Source organism: Capricornis sumatraensis, chromosome 7, assembly GCF_032405125.1.
Source record: "Capricornis sumatraensis isolate serow.1 chromosome 7, serow.2, whole genome shotgun sequence".
NCBI classification, from domain to species: domain Eukaryota; kingdom Metazoa; phylum Chordata; class Mammalia; order Artiodactyla; family Bovidae; genus Capricornis; species Capricornis sumatraensis.
In genome coordinates this window covers 72733709-72747972 of record NC_091075.1, presented here as the reverse complement: position 1 = coordinate 72747972, position 14264 = coordinate 72733709, and positions in this window count along the sequence as shown.

The window sequence follows — 14264 nt, the reverse complement described above, 5'->3', positions numbered from 1 at the left end:
ATAATGCTGAGCATCCTTTCATATGCTTTTTGGCCATCTGTATGTCTTCTCTGGAGAAATGTCTATTTAGATCTTCCACCTATTATTCGTTTGCTTGTTTGTTTTTTTCAATTGAGCTGCATGAGCTGTTTGTAAAATATATTGTGGGGATTAATCCTTTTTGGTTGCTTTGTTTGTAAATATTTTCTTCCATTCTGAGGGAGTCCCCAAATTCTTCACATAGCCTACAAGGCCCAGAATAACTTCTATATTCCTATTTGGACCTCCCCATCCCTCACTTTATGTTTTCCCATATCAGCCGCCTTTCAGATTTTTAAATGCTCCAAATTTCTTCTTGCATCTGAGCGTCTATACATGTTACATATGTTTTATATCTAATAAGTTTTTACTGAGTATCTGATATGTGCATGGCACTGGGATGGAAACTGAAGGTGCTTCAGTGACCAAGACCAGTGCAACTCCGGATCTCCTAGGGAAACCAGTCGAGATGGGGAGATGGAATTGTAAACAAGTAATTAAACAAATGGCTACATGATGCCAGTTGCTAAAGAAGGAAGGAAGGAAGAGTACAGTACATCATTTCCTCTGTTTGAAAAGCCTTTTTCTTCAACCTGGCCTGAGCAATTATTCAACTGACATGTCACCTCCTCAGAGCACCCTTACATGATTCCTGTATTAAGTCAAATTTTTCTATAATGCACACTGTAACTTTTCTTCAGAGGTGGTATTAAAAATTTAAAACAACTATTTTAGATTTTGTAATTATTTACTTAACCTCTGTCCCCTCCAGGGTGTCATGATTCTTCTTCCCTACCATGTCCATGTTGTGTGTGTGTGCTCAATCGCATTCAACTCTTTGCAACCCCATGGACTGCATCCCTCCAGGCAAGAATACTAGGGTGGGCTGCCATTTCCTCCTCCAGGGGATCTTCCTGACCCAGGGATTGAACCTGCATTTCCTGTGCCTCCTGCATTGGCAAGTGGGTTCTTTTTACCACTGAGCCATCTGGAAAGCCCATTTTGATGAATACTCAATATTTAAAAAATAAGATTTTGCTAAAATGAGTACGTGGGGTGTAGAAACATTTGAGGAAGAGAACCATACCTGCATGTTTGTTAGGTCGTGATTATACACGTTCTTCCTACAATCTGACCCTGGCATCCCAACATTTGTTAATTCCTTGAGGCCAGAGAAATCACTTTAATCTCTACTTCCTGGTACTAAGCACAGAGCCTGCACATGGCAGATACTCAGAGCAGGGTAAGAAAGGAAGATGGAAGGGTGGCAGAGATGGAGAAGAGATGAAAGAGGGAAAGGATGATGTTAAGTTTATATAGAATTCTATTTCTTTAGTACACTGTCTAGAATCTGAGCTGCCCAGTACAGTAGCCACTAGCTACATGTAGCTATTAAAATTAAAATGAATTGAAATTAAAAATTCAGTTCATCAGTACTAGTCATATTTCAAGTACTAAAAAACTACATATGGCTTGTGGCTACAATATTGGACAAAGCAGATGTAGAATATTTCCATCATTGCAGAAAGTTCTATTGAACAGATTCTAGACATCTCCAAAATGTTCATAAACATGCTGTTTGGGGGAATTAGGAAGGCATCTGAAGTGGTTTTGCAAAGACTGAGATAAGGAAGTGAAGACCCTAGTCCTTAGACCCTGAATATAATGTAAGCAATTATACCTGTTTCTTTGATCAGATGAAAAACAAAAACAAAAAACAAAAAACAGAGCAATACTTGGTTTATCTGAGTTTAAGAAGATAAAATAATCTTACCATTTAATGGACCTATATCATAAATTTGAAAAAAAAGTGTAACAAAAAAAAAAAACCCTTTAGGATTAATTATTTCTATCACTCTATCTTCTTTTATGTTTAAAATATCATCCCCTTGTCACTGGGTTCACCTCAGTTAGGCAAGTGGGCAGGCTTATAACATTGAGAGAAGATCACTGTCTTTGGTTGTAACCCACTAACACAGACAGTGAAACTGCATTTTCTTGATGCACCAATTTAGTTAATAAATTGACACTCTTTTAAAAATTCTCTTTGCAGGATATTCTCTTTGCAGCAATAATGTGCATGCATCATATATTTCTCACACCTTAAAGTGTACTCCAACTGCACTTGTACCTAAGGACTCTGCATTAGGTTTTTGTTATTACCTTTACTTTGGGCACCCCATGCGAAGAGCTGACTCATTGGAAGAGACTCTCATGCTGGGAGGGATTGGGGGCAGGAGGAGAAGGGGACGACAGAGGATGAGATGGCTGGATGGCATCATGGACTCGATGGACGTGAGTCTGAGTGAACTCCGGGAGCTGGTGATGGACAGGGAGGCCTGGCGTGCTGCAATTCACGGGGTCGCAAAGAGTCGGACACGACTGAGCCACTGAACTGAACTGAACTTACTTAAAAGAAATATCCAGTCACAGACAGGACTGACAGATTGAGCTCTTTCTCCATTCTATGGATGGTGGTGCATGGCTGTTCTTGGTGGAGCAATTTGTTTGGTTAATTCTGATAACGAAAAAGACTCTGGCATGCTAACTAGCTAGGCACCCCCTGAGCAGTTGGTGTCCTCCAGCTTCTTAGAAGGACACGTGGCATTCAGCCATCTGAGACTGAGCGCTAACAGGCATCTGTGATGCCCTTGGATGTCTGGGGCTGCATAAGCACTGCACTGTTTTGGAGAAAGAAATGGCAACCCACTCCAGTATTCTTGCCTGGAGAATCCCATGGACCGAGGAGCCTGGCATGCTATACAACTCATAGGGCTGCAAAGAGTCGGATGTAACTGAAGCGGCTTAGCACACAAAAGAAATAAAGTAAAAACATAATTATTTAGTTCAGAATGTTCATTAATTTAAAGTCAAGGCTTTTCCTCTTTCCCTCCTGACACCTCCCCCCTGCCACCTACAGTCTGAAATAGATTTTACTGTCTTCCTAGACCTTGAAAGTTCAGTGCACTTATTGGAAAACAGGGCTCCATTTTCTTTTACGCAATTTCTTCAACAGTGAAGTAGAAAGAGCATCTGCAGAAAGTTTAGAAAGAGGGGAGCGGCGGAAACAATGTGCCAGATAGAAAAAAACACCATCCCTCTAGAACGGCAAGAAAATCTGTGGCAAGGAAGCCAAGAGAACAGTCTTAGCAATGTATTCCAAACTTCCTGCAGTTGTTTATATCTTCCAACAGATAAGAAGTTTCTATATATAGCTGTGCTTTTGCAAAATACTTTTCAGCTCAGGCTATAGCCAGAGAATTGAAGGTATAACACAATGGAAGTTTTGTAAGGAGAGAGATTTTTTTTTTTTCCAGTTTGATAAATCAGGTATATGAGGAATTCAGATGCCAGATTCTTCTTCAAACCATGCTGCTCTCTTTGCTGGGGTTAATCTAAACACTGAATAATTAAAAGTATGTGAAAGTGACAGTCACTCAGTCATGTCCAACTCTTTGTGACCCTATACAGAGTCCATGGACTTCTCCAGGCCAGAAAAACAGGAGTGGGTAGCATTTCCCTTCTCCAGGGGATCTTCCCAACCCAGGGATCTAACCCAGGTCTCCCATATTGCAGGCTGATTCTTTACCAGCTGAGGCACCAGGGAAGCTAATTCCATATTGACCCAAGGCTGTGGAGAGCAGAGGTTTGGCTATAATCCATTGCTTTGGTTCTTAAGGTTCAGAGATACCTGGTAACCTCTCCTAACAGAAAGACTGAAAATGCAAGTAACTATTAATGCTAACCCTCACTGAGATAAGAGACATGTTACTCTAAGTCTCAAACCAGAGAATGCTTGACCTCCCAGAAAGTCTATGACCCCAACATCCTCAGACCCCTTGACCTTAACTATTAACTCCTTTCTGCCTCTTCTAACATTGTATAGGCAATGAGCAAAGCATGTACCTCACTCCAGCCCAGACCTCTTGTGTGGACTCCAGACAGCCCTGCCCTCAAACTTGTTTTGTTGTCTGTCTTCCCCACCTCAGGCAATGGCAGTTCCATCCCTCCAGTTGCTCAGCCAAAACCCTGGAGTCAGCTGTGACTCATCTCTCTCTGCTGCTAGGTCGCTTCAGTCATGTCCGACTCTGTGCGACCCCATAGACAGCAGCCCACCAGGCTCCCCCGTCCCTGGGATCCTCCAGACAAGAACACTGGAGTGGGTTGCCATTTCCTTCTCCAATGCATGAAAGTGAAAAGTGAAAGTGAAGTCTCTCAGTCGTGTCCGACTTGTAGTTTTCCAGGCAAGAGTACTGGAGTGGGGTGCCATCGCCTTCTCCACATCTCTGTCTAGTTAAACCCAACAAATCTTGAATCTGATTACTTCTCACCCCTCCAGGGCAATCACCCTTGTCCTGGGGTTGTCAACCTCACTTGCTAATTTCAACCTCCCAGTGGATATTTAGTAACATCTGGAGGTACTTTCAGTTGTCACAATTAAGAAGGCACTATTGAGGGCTTCCCTGGTGGCTCAGTGGCCAAGAACCCGCCTACCAGTGCAGGAGACACAGGTTCCATCCCTAGTCTGGGAGGACCCCACATGCCGCGGAGCAATGAAGTCCGTGCACCCCAGCTATTGAACCTGTGCTCTGGAGCCTGGACGCCACAACTTCTGATGCCGATGTATTCTAGAGCTCCAGCTCCTCAACAAGAAAAGCCACCTCAATGAGAGGCCCACACACCACAGCTAGAGAAAAGCCCGCACAGCAAAGAAGACCCAAATATATAAAATTACAAAAAGAAAAAGAAGGCACTTCTGGCATCTAGTTGCTAGAAGCCAGGGAGGCTGCTAAACATTCCCCAAAGCACAGGACAGACCCCACAACAAACTATCCAACTTAAAATATCAACAGCGCATTGGTGGAGAAGCCCTTTCCTAGTCCAAGCCCTATCTCTCTGGCCTGGATCATTTCTGTAGCCTTCGAACTGTTCTCCCTATTTCTGTTCTTGCCTCCCCCTCCCCCCCCCCCCACAGCTATTCTCCACAGGAACCAGAGTTATCCTGGTAAAATAAGTCAGATCGGATTGGAAATAAAGATGGCGGAGGAATAGGACAGGAAGACCACTTTCTCCCTCACAAATTCCTCAAAAGAACATTTCAACGCTGAGCAAACTCCACAAAACAACCTCTGTAGGCTGGCAGAGGACAGCAGGCCACCAGAAAAGCAGACCATTGTCTTCAAAAACAGGTAGGAAAAAATATAAACGACGAAAAAGGAGACAAAGGAGGTGGGGAGGGAACTCCGTCCCGGGAAGGGAAGCCCGTCCCGGGAAGGGAATTTTAAGAAGAGAGGTTTCCAAACAGCAGGAAACACTCTCCCTGCCGAGTCTGTGGCGAGTCTTGGAAACCCAGAGGGCAACATAACAGGAAGGAAAAATAAAGAAATAATTAAAACCAAGAGATTACAAGCCCAACAGTAACTCCCCCAGCGGAAAAGCAGCACAGACACCTGCATCCGCCATTGGGAAGTGGGGGCAGGGCAGGGACGCGCGGGAGGCGCGGGCTGCAGTGCTTTGTAAGAATCGGGCAGGAATGCCCCACGCGCAACCAGAACGATCTAACTTGCGCTAGCAAACCAGACTGTGTGATAGCTACAGCACGAAAAGCTCGAACATAAGACGCCGCCAGGACCGGGCACAGAACAAAGGACGGAGCGGGAAAAGCCGGCTGCAGATCATCCCCCGCCGGGGACAGGCAGCCAGAGCCGTAAGGACTGGAAAGGGGCAATTGCAGACCCGGAGAGACTTTACTTACCTAACTGCAAGCGGGCTTCTTTGCTAAGACTTCTGGGGGTGCTGGACAGTCACAATCTGCCTCACGGGGGACGCCGGCGGTCCACCCAGAAAGTTGAGCAGCAGCGACAGAAAGGGTGACAAGCCGCGGCGGTCACGCTCGCCAAACTCCTGAGCTGCTCGGACCTGGGAAGGGCACAAAGCGCAGTCCCAGCCGAATCTGTGCCTCTGAGGGCTGCCTGAGCGCCGAACCTGAGCGGCTTGGACCGGGAAGTGCACGCAGCCCAGGGCCGGCCCCAGACGGTTCCCGGCGGTGCATCGTAGAGCCGGAGCGGTTTGTGCGCCGCAAGAAGGGACAGGTCAAGCGGGGCTGTGACACTGTGAGCACACGACAGCGCTATTTGTTTGCGGCATTCCCCCTCCCCACAGCGCGACTGAACTAGTGAGCCTGAAAAACCAGCAAACGGAAGAAGTTAAACAGAGGGAACCACCTTGGAAGTGATCCCACACGGCCCAAAACATCAGAGAAGAGCCAGATATATTTTTACTATTTTAAAAATCATTCTTTTTTTTTTTTTCTTCTTTTTTTTTTTCTAACCTTTTTTTTTAATTGTTAAATCTTCTATTTCTCCTCTAATTTTTATTACTATAACCTATTATTACTATTTTAAAAAAAAAAAGACTTTTTTTTTTTTTTTAAGGCAAACACCATATATAGCCTTTGGATGGTTGTTGGTGGGGTTTTTTTTGTTTGTTTGTTTTGTTTTTTTTGTTTGCTTGTTTTTTTTAATAATTCTTGGTTTTTTTTCTTTCTTTCTTTCCTGCTTTTTCCTTCTGCTTCTTTTCTTTAATATTGTATTTTTGAAAATCCAACCTCTACTCTAGATTTTTAACCTTTGCTCTTAGGTTTTTGTTGTCAATTATGTTCATTTAAAAACCCAAACTTCACTACCCAAGTTTACCTGAGAGTGAGATTACTGGCTTGACCACTCTCTTCTCCTATGGACTCTCCTTTTTCTCCACCAGGTGGCCTCTGTCTCTTTTCTCCCCCATCTCTTCTCTATCCAACTCTGTGAATCTCTGTGTGTTCCAGACAGTGGAGAACACCTAAGGAACTGGTTACTGGCAGGATTTGTCTCTCTCCTTCTCATTCCTCTCTCTTATCCTCCTGGTCACCTCTGTCTACTTCCTCCCTCTCCTCTTCCCTGTATAACTCCGTAAATACCTCTGAGCGGGCCAGACTATAGAGCGCACATGAGGAAGTGACTACTGCCTAGCTTGCTCTCTCCTCTTTTGATCTCACCGCATCTCATTCCAGTTACCTCTAACTACCCCCTCCATCTTCTCTTCTCCTTGTAACTCAGTGAACCTCTCTGAGTGTCCCTCAATGTGGAGAAACTTTTCATCTTTAACCTAGATGTTTTATCATCGGTGCTGTATAGATGGAGAAGTCTAGAGGCTACTGTAAAAACTGAAGACCAGAAGCAGGAGGCTTAAATACAAAGCCTGAAAACATTAGAGAACTCTTGAATTCAGGGAACATTAAGCAATAGGAGCTCATCAAATGCCTTCATACTTACACTGAAACCAAGCTCCACCCAAGGGCCAACAAGTTCCAAAACAAGACATATCACTCAAATTCTCCAGCAACACAGGAACACTCCCCTGAGCTTCAATATACAGGCAGCTCAAAATTATTCCAAAACCTTTGATGTCTCATAACCCATCACTGGTCACTCCACTGCACTCCAGAGAGAAGAAACCCAGCTCCACCCACCAGAACTCCAACACAAGCCTCCCTAACCAGGAAACCTTGACAAGCCACTGATAGAACCCCACCCACAGTGAGGAAGCTCCATAATAAAGAGAACTCCACAAATTACCAGAATATAAAAAGACCACCCCAAACGCAGCAATATAACCAAGATGAAGAGACAGAGGAATACTCAGCAGGTAAAGGAACAGGAGAGTTGCCCACCAAACCAAACAAAAGAGGAAGAAGTAGGGAATCTACCTGAGAAGGAATTCCGAATATTGATAGTGAAAATGATCCAAAATCTTGAAATCAAAATGGAATCACAGATAAATAGCCTAGAGACAAGGATTGAGAAGATGCAAGAAAGGTTTAACAAGGACCTAGAAGAAATAAAAAAGAGTCAAAATATAATGAATAATGCAATAAATGAGATCAGAAACACTCTGGAGGCAACAAATAGTAGAATAACTGAGGCAGAAGATAGGATTAGTGAAATAGAAGATAGAATGGTAGAAATAAATGAATCAGAGAGGAAACAAGAAATACGAATTAAAAGAAACGAGGACAATCTCAGAGACCTCCAGGACAATATGAAACGCTCCAACATTCGAATTATAGGAGTCCCAGAAGAAGAAGACAGAAAGAAAGATCATGAGAAAATCCTTGAGGACATAATAGTTGAAAACTTCCCTAAAATGGGGAAGGAAATAATCACCCAAGTCCAAGAAACACAGAGAGTTCCAAATAGGATAAACCCAAGGCGAAACACCCCAAGACACATATTAATTAAATTAACAAAGGTCAAACACAAAGAACAAATATTAAAAGCAGCAAGGGAAAAACAACAAATAACACACAAGGGGATTCCCATAAGGATAACAGCTGATCTTTCAATAGAAACTCTTCAGGCCAGGAGGGAATGGCAAGACATACTTAAAGTGATGAAAGACAATAACCTACAGCCCAGATTACTGTACCCAGCAAGGATCTCATTCAAATACGAAGGAGAAATCAAAAGCTTTACAGACAAGCAAAAGCTGAGAGAATTCAGCACCACCAAACCAGCTCTCCAACAAATTCTAAAGGATATTCTCTAGACAGGAAACCGAAAAGGGTGTATAAACCCGAACCCAAAACAATAAAGTAAATGGTAACGGGATCATACTTATCAATAATTACCTTAAACGTAAATGGGTTGAACGCCCCAACCAAAAGGCAAAGACTGGCCGAATGGATACAAAAACAAGACCCCTCTATATGCTGCTTACAAGAGACCCACCTCAAAACAAGGGACACATATAGACTGAAAGTGAAGGGCTGGAATAAGATATACCACGCAAATAGAGACCAAAAGAAAGCAGGAGTGGCAATACTCATATCTGATAAAATAGACTTTAAAACAAAGGCTGTGAAAAGAGACAAAGAAGGCCACTACATACTGATAAAAGGATCAATCCAAGAAGAAGATATAACAATTATAAATATATATGCACCCAATATAGGAGCACCGCAATATGTAAGACAAATGCTAACAAGTATGAAAGGGGAAATCAACAATAACACAATAATAGTGGGAGACTTTAATACCCCACTCACACCTATGGACAGATCAACTAAACAGAAAATTAACAAAGAAACGCAAACTTTAAATGATACCTTAGATCAATTAGACCTAATTGATATCTATAGGACATTTCACCCCAAAACAATGAATTTCACCTTTTTCTCAAGTGCTCATGGAACCTTCTCCAGGATAGATCACATCCTGGGCCATAAATCTAAACTTGATAAATTCAAAAAAATCGAAATCATTCCAAGCATCTTTTCTGACCATAATGCATTAAGATTAGATCTCAATTACAGGAGAAAAACTACTAAAAATTCCAACATATGGAGGTTGAACAACACACTTCTGAATAACCAACAAATCACAGAAGAAATCAAAAAAGAAATCAAAATATGCATAGAAACGAATGAAAATGAAAACACAACAACCCAAAACCTGTGGGACACTATAAAAGCAGTGCTAAGAGGAAAGTTCATAGCAATACAGGCATACCTCAAGAAACAAAAAAAAGTCAAATAAATAACCTAACTCTACAACTAAAGCAACTAGAAAAGGAAGAATTGGAGAACCCCAGAGTTAGTAGAAGGAAAGAAATCTTAAAAATTAGGGCAGAAATAAATGCTAAAGAAACAAAAGAGACCATAGCAAAAATCAACAAGGCCAAAAGCTGGTTCTTTGAAAGGATAAATAAAATTGACAAACCACTAGCCAGACTCATCAAGAAGCAAAGAGAGAAAAATCAAATCAATAAAATTAGAAATGAAAATGGAGAGTTCACAACAGACAACACAGAAATACAAAAGATCATAAGAGACTACTATCAGCAGTTGTATGCCAATAAAATGGACAATGTGGAAGAAATGGACAAATTCTTAGAAAAGTACAATTTTCCAAAACTGAACCAGGAAGAAATAGAAAATCTTAACAGACCCATCACCAGCACGGAAATTGAAACTGTAATCAGAAATCTTCCAGCAAACAAAAGCCCAGGTCCAGACGGCTTCACAGCTGAATTCTACCAAAAATTTCGAGAAGAGCTAACACCTATCCTACTCAAACTCTTCCAGAAAATTGCAGAGGAAGGTAAACTTCCAAACTCATTCTATGAGGCCACCATCACCCTAATACCAAAACCTGACAAAGATGTCACAAAAAAAGAAAACTACAGGCCAATATCACTGATGAACATAGATGCAAAAATCCTCAACAAAATTCTAGCAATCAGAATCCAACAACATATTAAAAAGATCATACACCATGACCAAGTGGGCTTTATCCCAGGGATGCAAGGATTCTTCAATATCCGCAAATCAATCAATGTAATTCACCACATTAACAAATTGAAAAATAAAAACCATATGATTATCTCAATAGATGCAGAGAAGGCCTTTGACAAAATTCAACATCCATTTATGATAAAAACTCTCCAGAAAGCAGGAATAGAAGGAACATACCTCAACATAATAAAAGCTATATATGACAAACCCACAGCAAACATTATCCTTAATGGTGAAAAATTGAAAGCATTTCCCCTAAAGTCAGGAACAAGACAAGGGTGTCCACTTTCACCGCTACTATTCAACATAGTTCTGGAAGTTTTGGCCACAGCAATCAGAGCAGAAAAAGAAATAAAAGGAATCCAAATTGGAAAAGAAGAAGTAAAACTCTCACTGTTTGCAGATGACATGATCCTCTACATGGAAAACCCTAAAGACTCCACCAGAAAATTACTAGAGCTCATCAATGAATATAGTAAAGTTGCAGGATATAAAATCAACACACAGAAATCCCTTGCATTCCTATACACTAATAATGAGAAAGTAGGAAAAGAAATTAAGGAAACAATTCCATTCACCATTGCAACAAAAAGAATAAAATACTTAGGAATATATCTACCCAAAGAAACTAAAGACCTATATATAGAAAACTATAAAACACTGATGAAAGAAATCAAAGAGGACACTAATAGATGGAGAAATATACCATGTTCATGGATTGGAAGAATTAATATAGTGAAAATGAGTATACTACCCAAAGCAATTTACAAATTCAACGCAATCCCTATCAAGCTACCAGCCATATTTTTCACAGAACTAGAACAAATAATTTCAAGATTTGTATGGAAATACAAAAAACCTCGAATAGCCAAAGCAATCTTGAGAAAGAAGAATGGAACTGGAGGAATCAACTTGCCTGACTTCAGGCTCTACTACAAAGCCACAGTCATCAAAACAGTATGGTACTGGCACAAAGACAGAAATATAGATCAATGGAACAAAATAGAAAGCCCAGAGATAAATCCACACACATATGGACACCTTATCTTTGACAAAGGAGGCAAGAATATACAATGGAGTAAAGACAATCTCTTTAACAAGTGGTGCTGGGAAAACTGGTCAACCACTTGTAAAAGAATGAAACTAGATCACTTTCTAACACCGCACACAAAAATAAACTCAAAATGGATTAAAGATCTAAATGTAAGACCAGAAACTATAAAACTCCTAGAGGAGAATATAGGCAAAACACTCTCAGACATAAATCACAGCAGGATCCTCTATGATCCACCTCCCAGAATTCTGGAAATAAAAGCAAAAATAAACAAATGGGATCTAATTAAAATTAAAAGCTTCTGCACAACAAAGGAAAATATACGCAAGGTGAAAAGACAGCCTTCTGAATGGGAGAAAATAATAGCAAATGAAGCAACTGACAAACAACTAATCTCAAAAATATACAAGCAACTTATGCAGCTCAATTCCAGAAAAATAAACGACCCAATCAAAAAATGGGCCAAAGAACTAAATAGACATTTCTCCAAAGAAGACATACGGATGGCTAACAAACACATGAAAAGATGCTCAACATCACTCATTATCAGAGAAATGCAAATCAAAACCACAATGAGGTACCACTTCACACCAGTCAGAATGGCTGCGATCCAAAAATCTGCAAGCAATAAATGCTGGAGAGGGTGTGGAGAAAAGGGAACCCTCCTACACTGTTGGTGGGAATGCAAACTAGTACAGCCACTATGGAGAACAGTGTGGAGATTCCTTAAAAAATTGCAAATAGAACTGCCTTATGACCCAGCAATCCCACTGCTGGGTATACACACCGAGGAAACCAGAATTGAAAGAGACACATGTACCCCAATGTTCATCGCAGCACTGTTTATAATAGCCAGGACATGGAAACAACCTAGATGTCCATCAGCAGATGAATGGATAAGAAAGCTTTGGTACATGTACACAATGGAGTATTACTCAGCCGTTAAAAAGAATTCATTTGAATCAGTTCTGATGAGATGGATGAAACTGGAGCCGATTATACAGAGTGAAGTAAGCTAGAAAGAAAAACACCAATACAGTATACTAACACATATATATGGAATTTAGAAAGATGGCAATGACGACCCTGTATGCAAGACAGGAAAAAAGACACGGCTGTGTATAACGGACTTTTGGACTCAGAGGGAGAGGGAGAGGGCGGGATGATTTGGGAGAATGGCATTCTATCATGTATACTATCATGTAAGAATTGAATCGCCAGTCTATGTCTGACGCAGGATACAGCATGCTTGGGGCTGGTGCATGGGGATCACCCACAGAGATGTTATGGGGAGGGAGGTGGGAGGGGGTTTCATGTTTGGGAACACATGTAAGAATTAAAGATTTTAAAATTTAAAAAAATAAAAAATAAAAAAATAAAAAAATAAAAAAAAAACAACAAAAAAAAAAAATAAAAAAAAAAAAATAAAAAAAAAAAAAAAATAAGTCAGATCATGTCACTTCACTATCAAAAACATTCACCCAATACCTCGTCTTGCTCAGAAAAATCCAAGTCTTCCAGTGGCTTGCAAATGCATATGGCCCTGGATACGTCTCTGACCCAGTCTCCACCTCTCTGTGTACCTCCTACTCGACTCCAGCCACCCTAGCCTCTCTGTTAGCCCTTGAGTCCTCCAAGCATATTCTTGTCTTCAACTCTCTGCTCATGTGTCCTCTACCTGAAACACTATATGATGGCCCCAGTGGGAAATTGTTAAGAAATTATATGAGCTATAACGTTTGGCATTAGAGAAAGTAAACACCTACTTTAAGTAAATCGTCTCATGAATGAAGTCAATGGAGACAGAGTCTGGGGAGGTTCATCATCATAGAAGTTAGTTTAGGGGTGTGGCAGAAATCTCCATAAGTGAAGCAGTACTGAGATGCTTAGGGGTTCAGTGTTACAGATCATCACCCTTGTTAGAGTCTCCCCCGTCCAACTCCACCCCATTATACTCCTGGAGCTCGAGTGCCCCAAAGCAATTTCAGACCCTAGTTATTTGGCTGTTGGAGTCAACTACCCACCCAACCACAACCATCTTCCTCAGGGGAAGGGAAAGTTGAATGGTTGGAGAAACTTATGGGAATGAGGAAAGGGATCCCCTTTAATGTTGCTCCTTCCTGGATCCCTGGAACCAGATGGGAGACTGAGATGGCCTAGGAATGACAATGGCCCTCGGTTGAGGGTTGGTGGGGACATGGGGTGGGGTGGGGCTGGGGGACTGGGGAGGGGCCTCTCTCCGCTTCACCTACTATTCTTGGCACAGACATACTTAAGACGGTCTAAAAGGTGTGTCTGCTGCCAGCACTGCTCCTTAGATGTCTTTGTTAATAATGCAAAATGGAACATTTACATTTTCTTTCATTTATTTTTTTTTTTTTTGGCCATGCTGCGCAGTCTGTGGGATCTTAGTTCCCTGAGCAGGGATCAAACCTGGGCCCCCTGCAGTGGAAGCACGGTGTCCTAAATGGGAAGTCTCCATTTACATTTTCTTAATAGCTATCTCTCAACCATTTACCACCCCGTAGGATCATTACATTTCTCTGAGTTCCTTCAAAATGAAAATAAAAGTCCTAGTGCACATTTGGGGGGTTCACTGGAAAATTAGGAAGATCCCTGCAATGTTGCCACCCTCAGGCAAGTTGCAAGAAGCACCCAAAAATAACTTTTAAATGCTTAATAAATCGACCAACTGTTGCATTTTAATTAACTAAGAAGAGGAAAAAATCCTTTCTAAGCTTCTAAGTAGTTACTAGTGTCTTCCTTAGAGCTATTCCCTGGGCAGGTTAACACTTCAACAGAGTGAATACCCAGTAGCTACTCAATCAAGTTTAACTATAAATGATGGGAATAGATTAG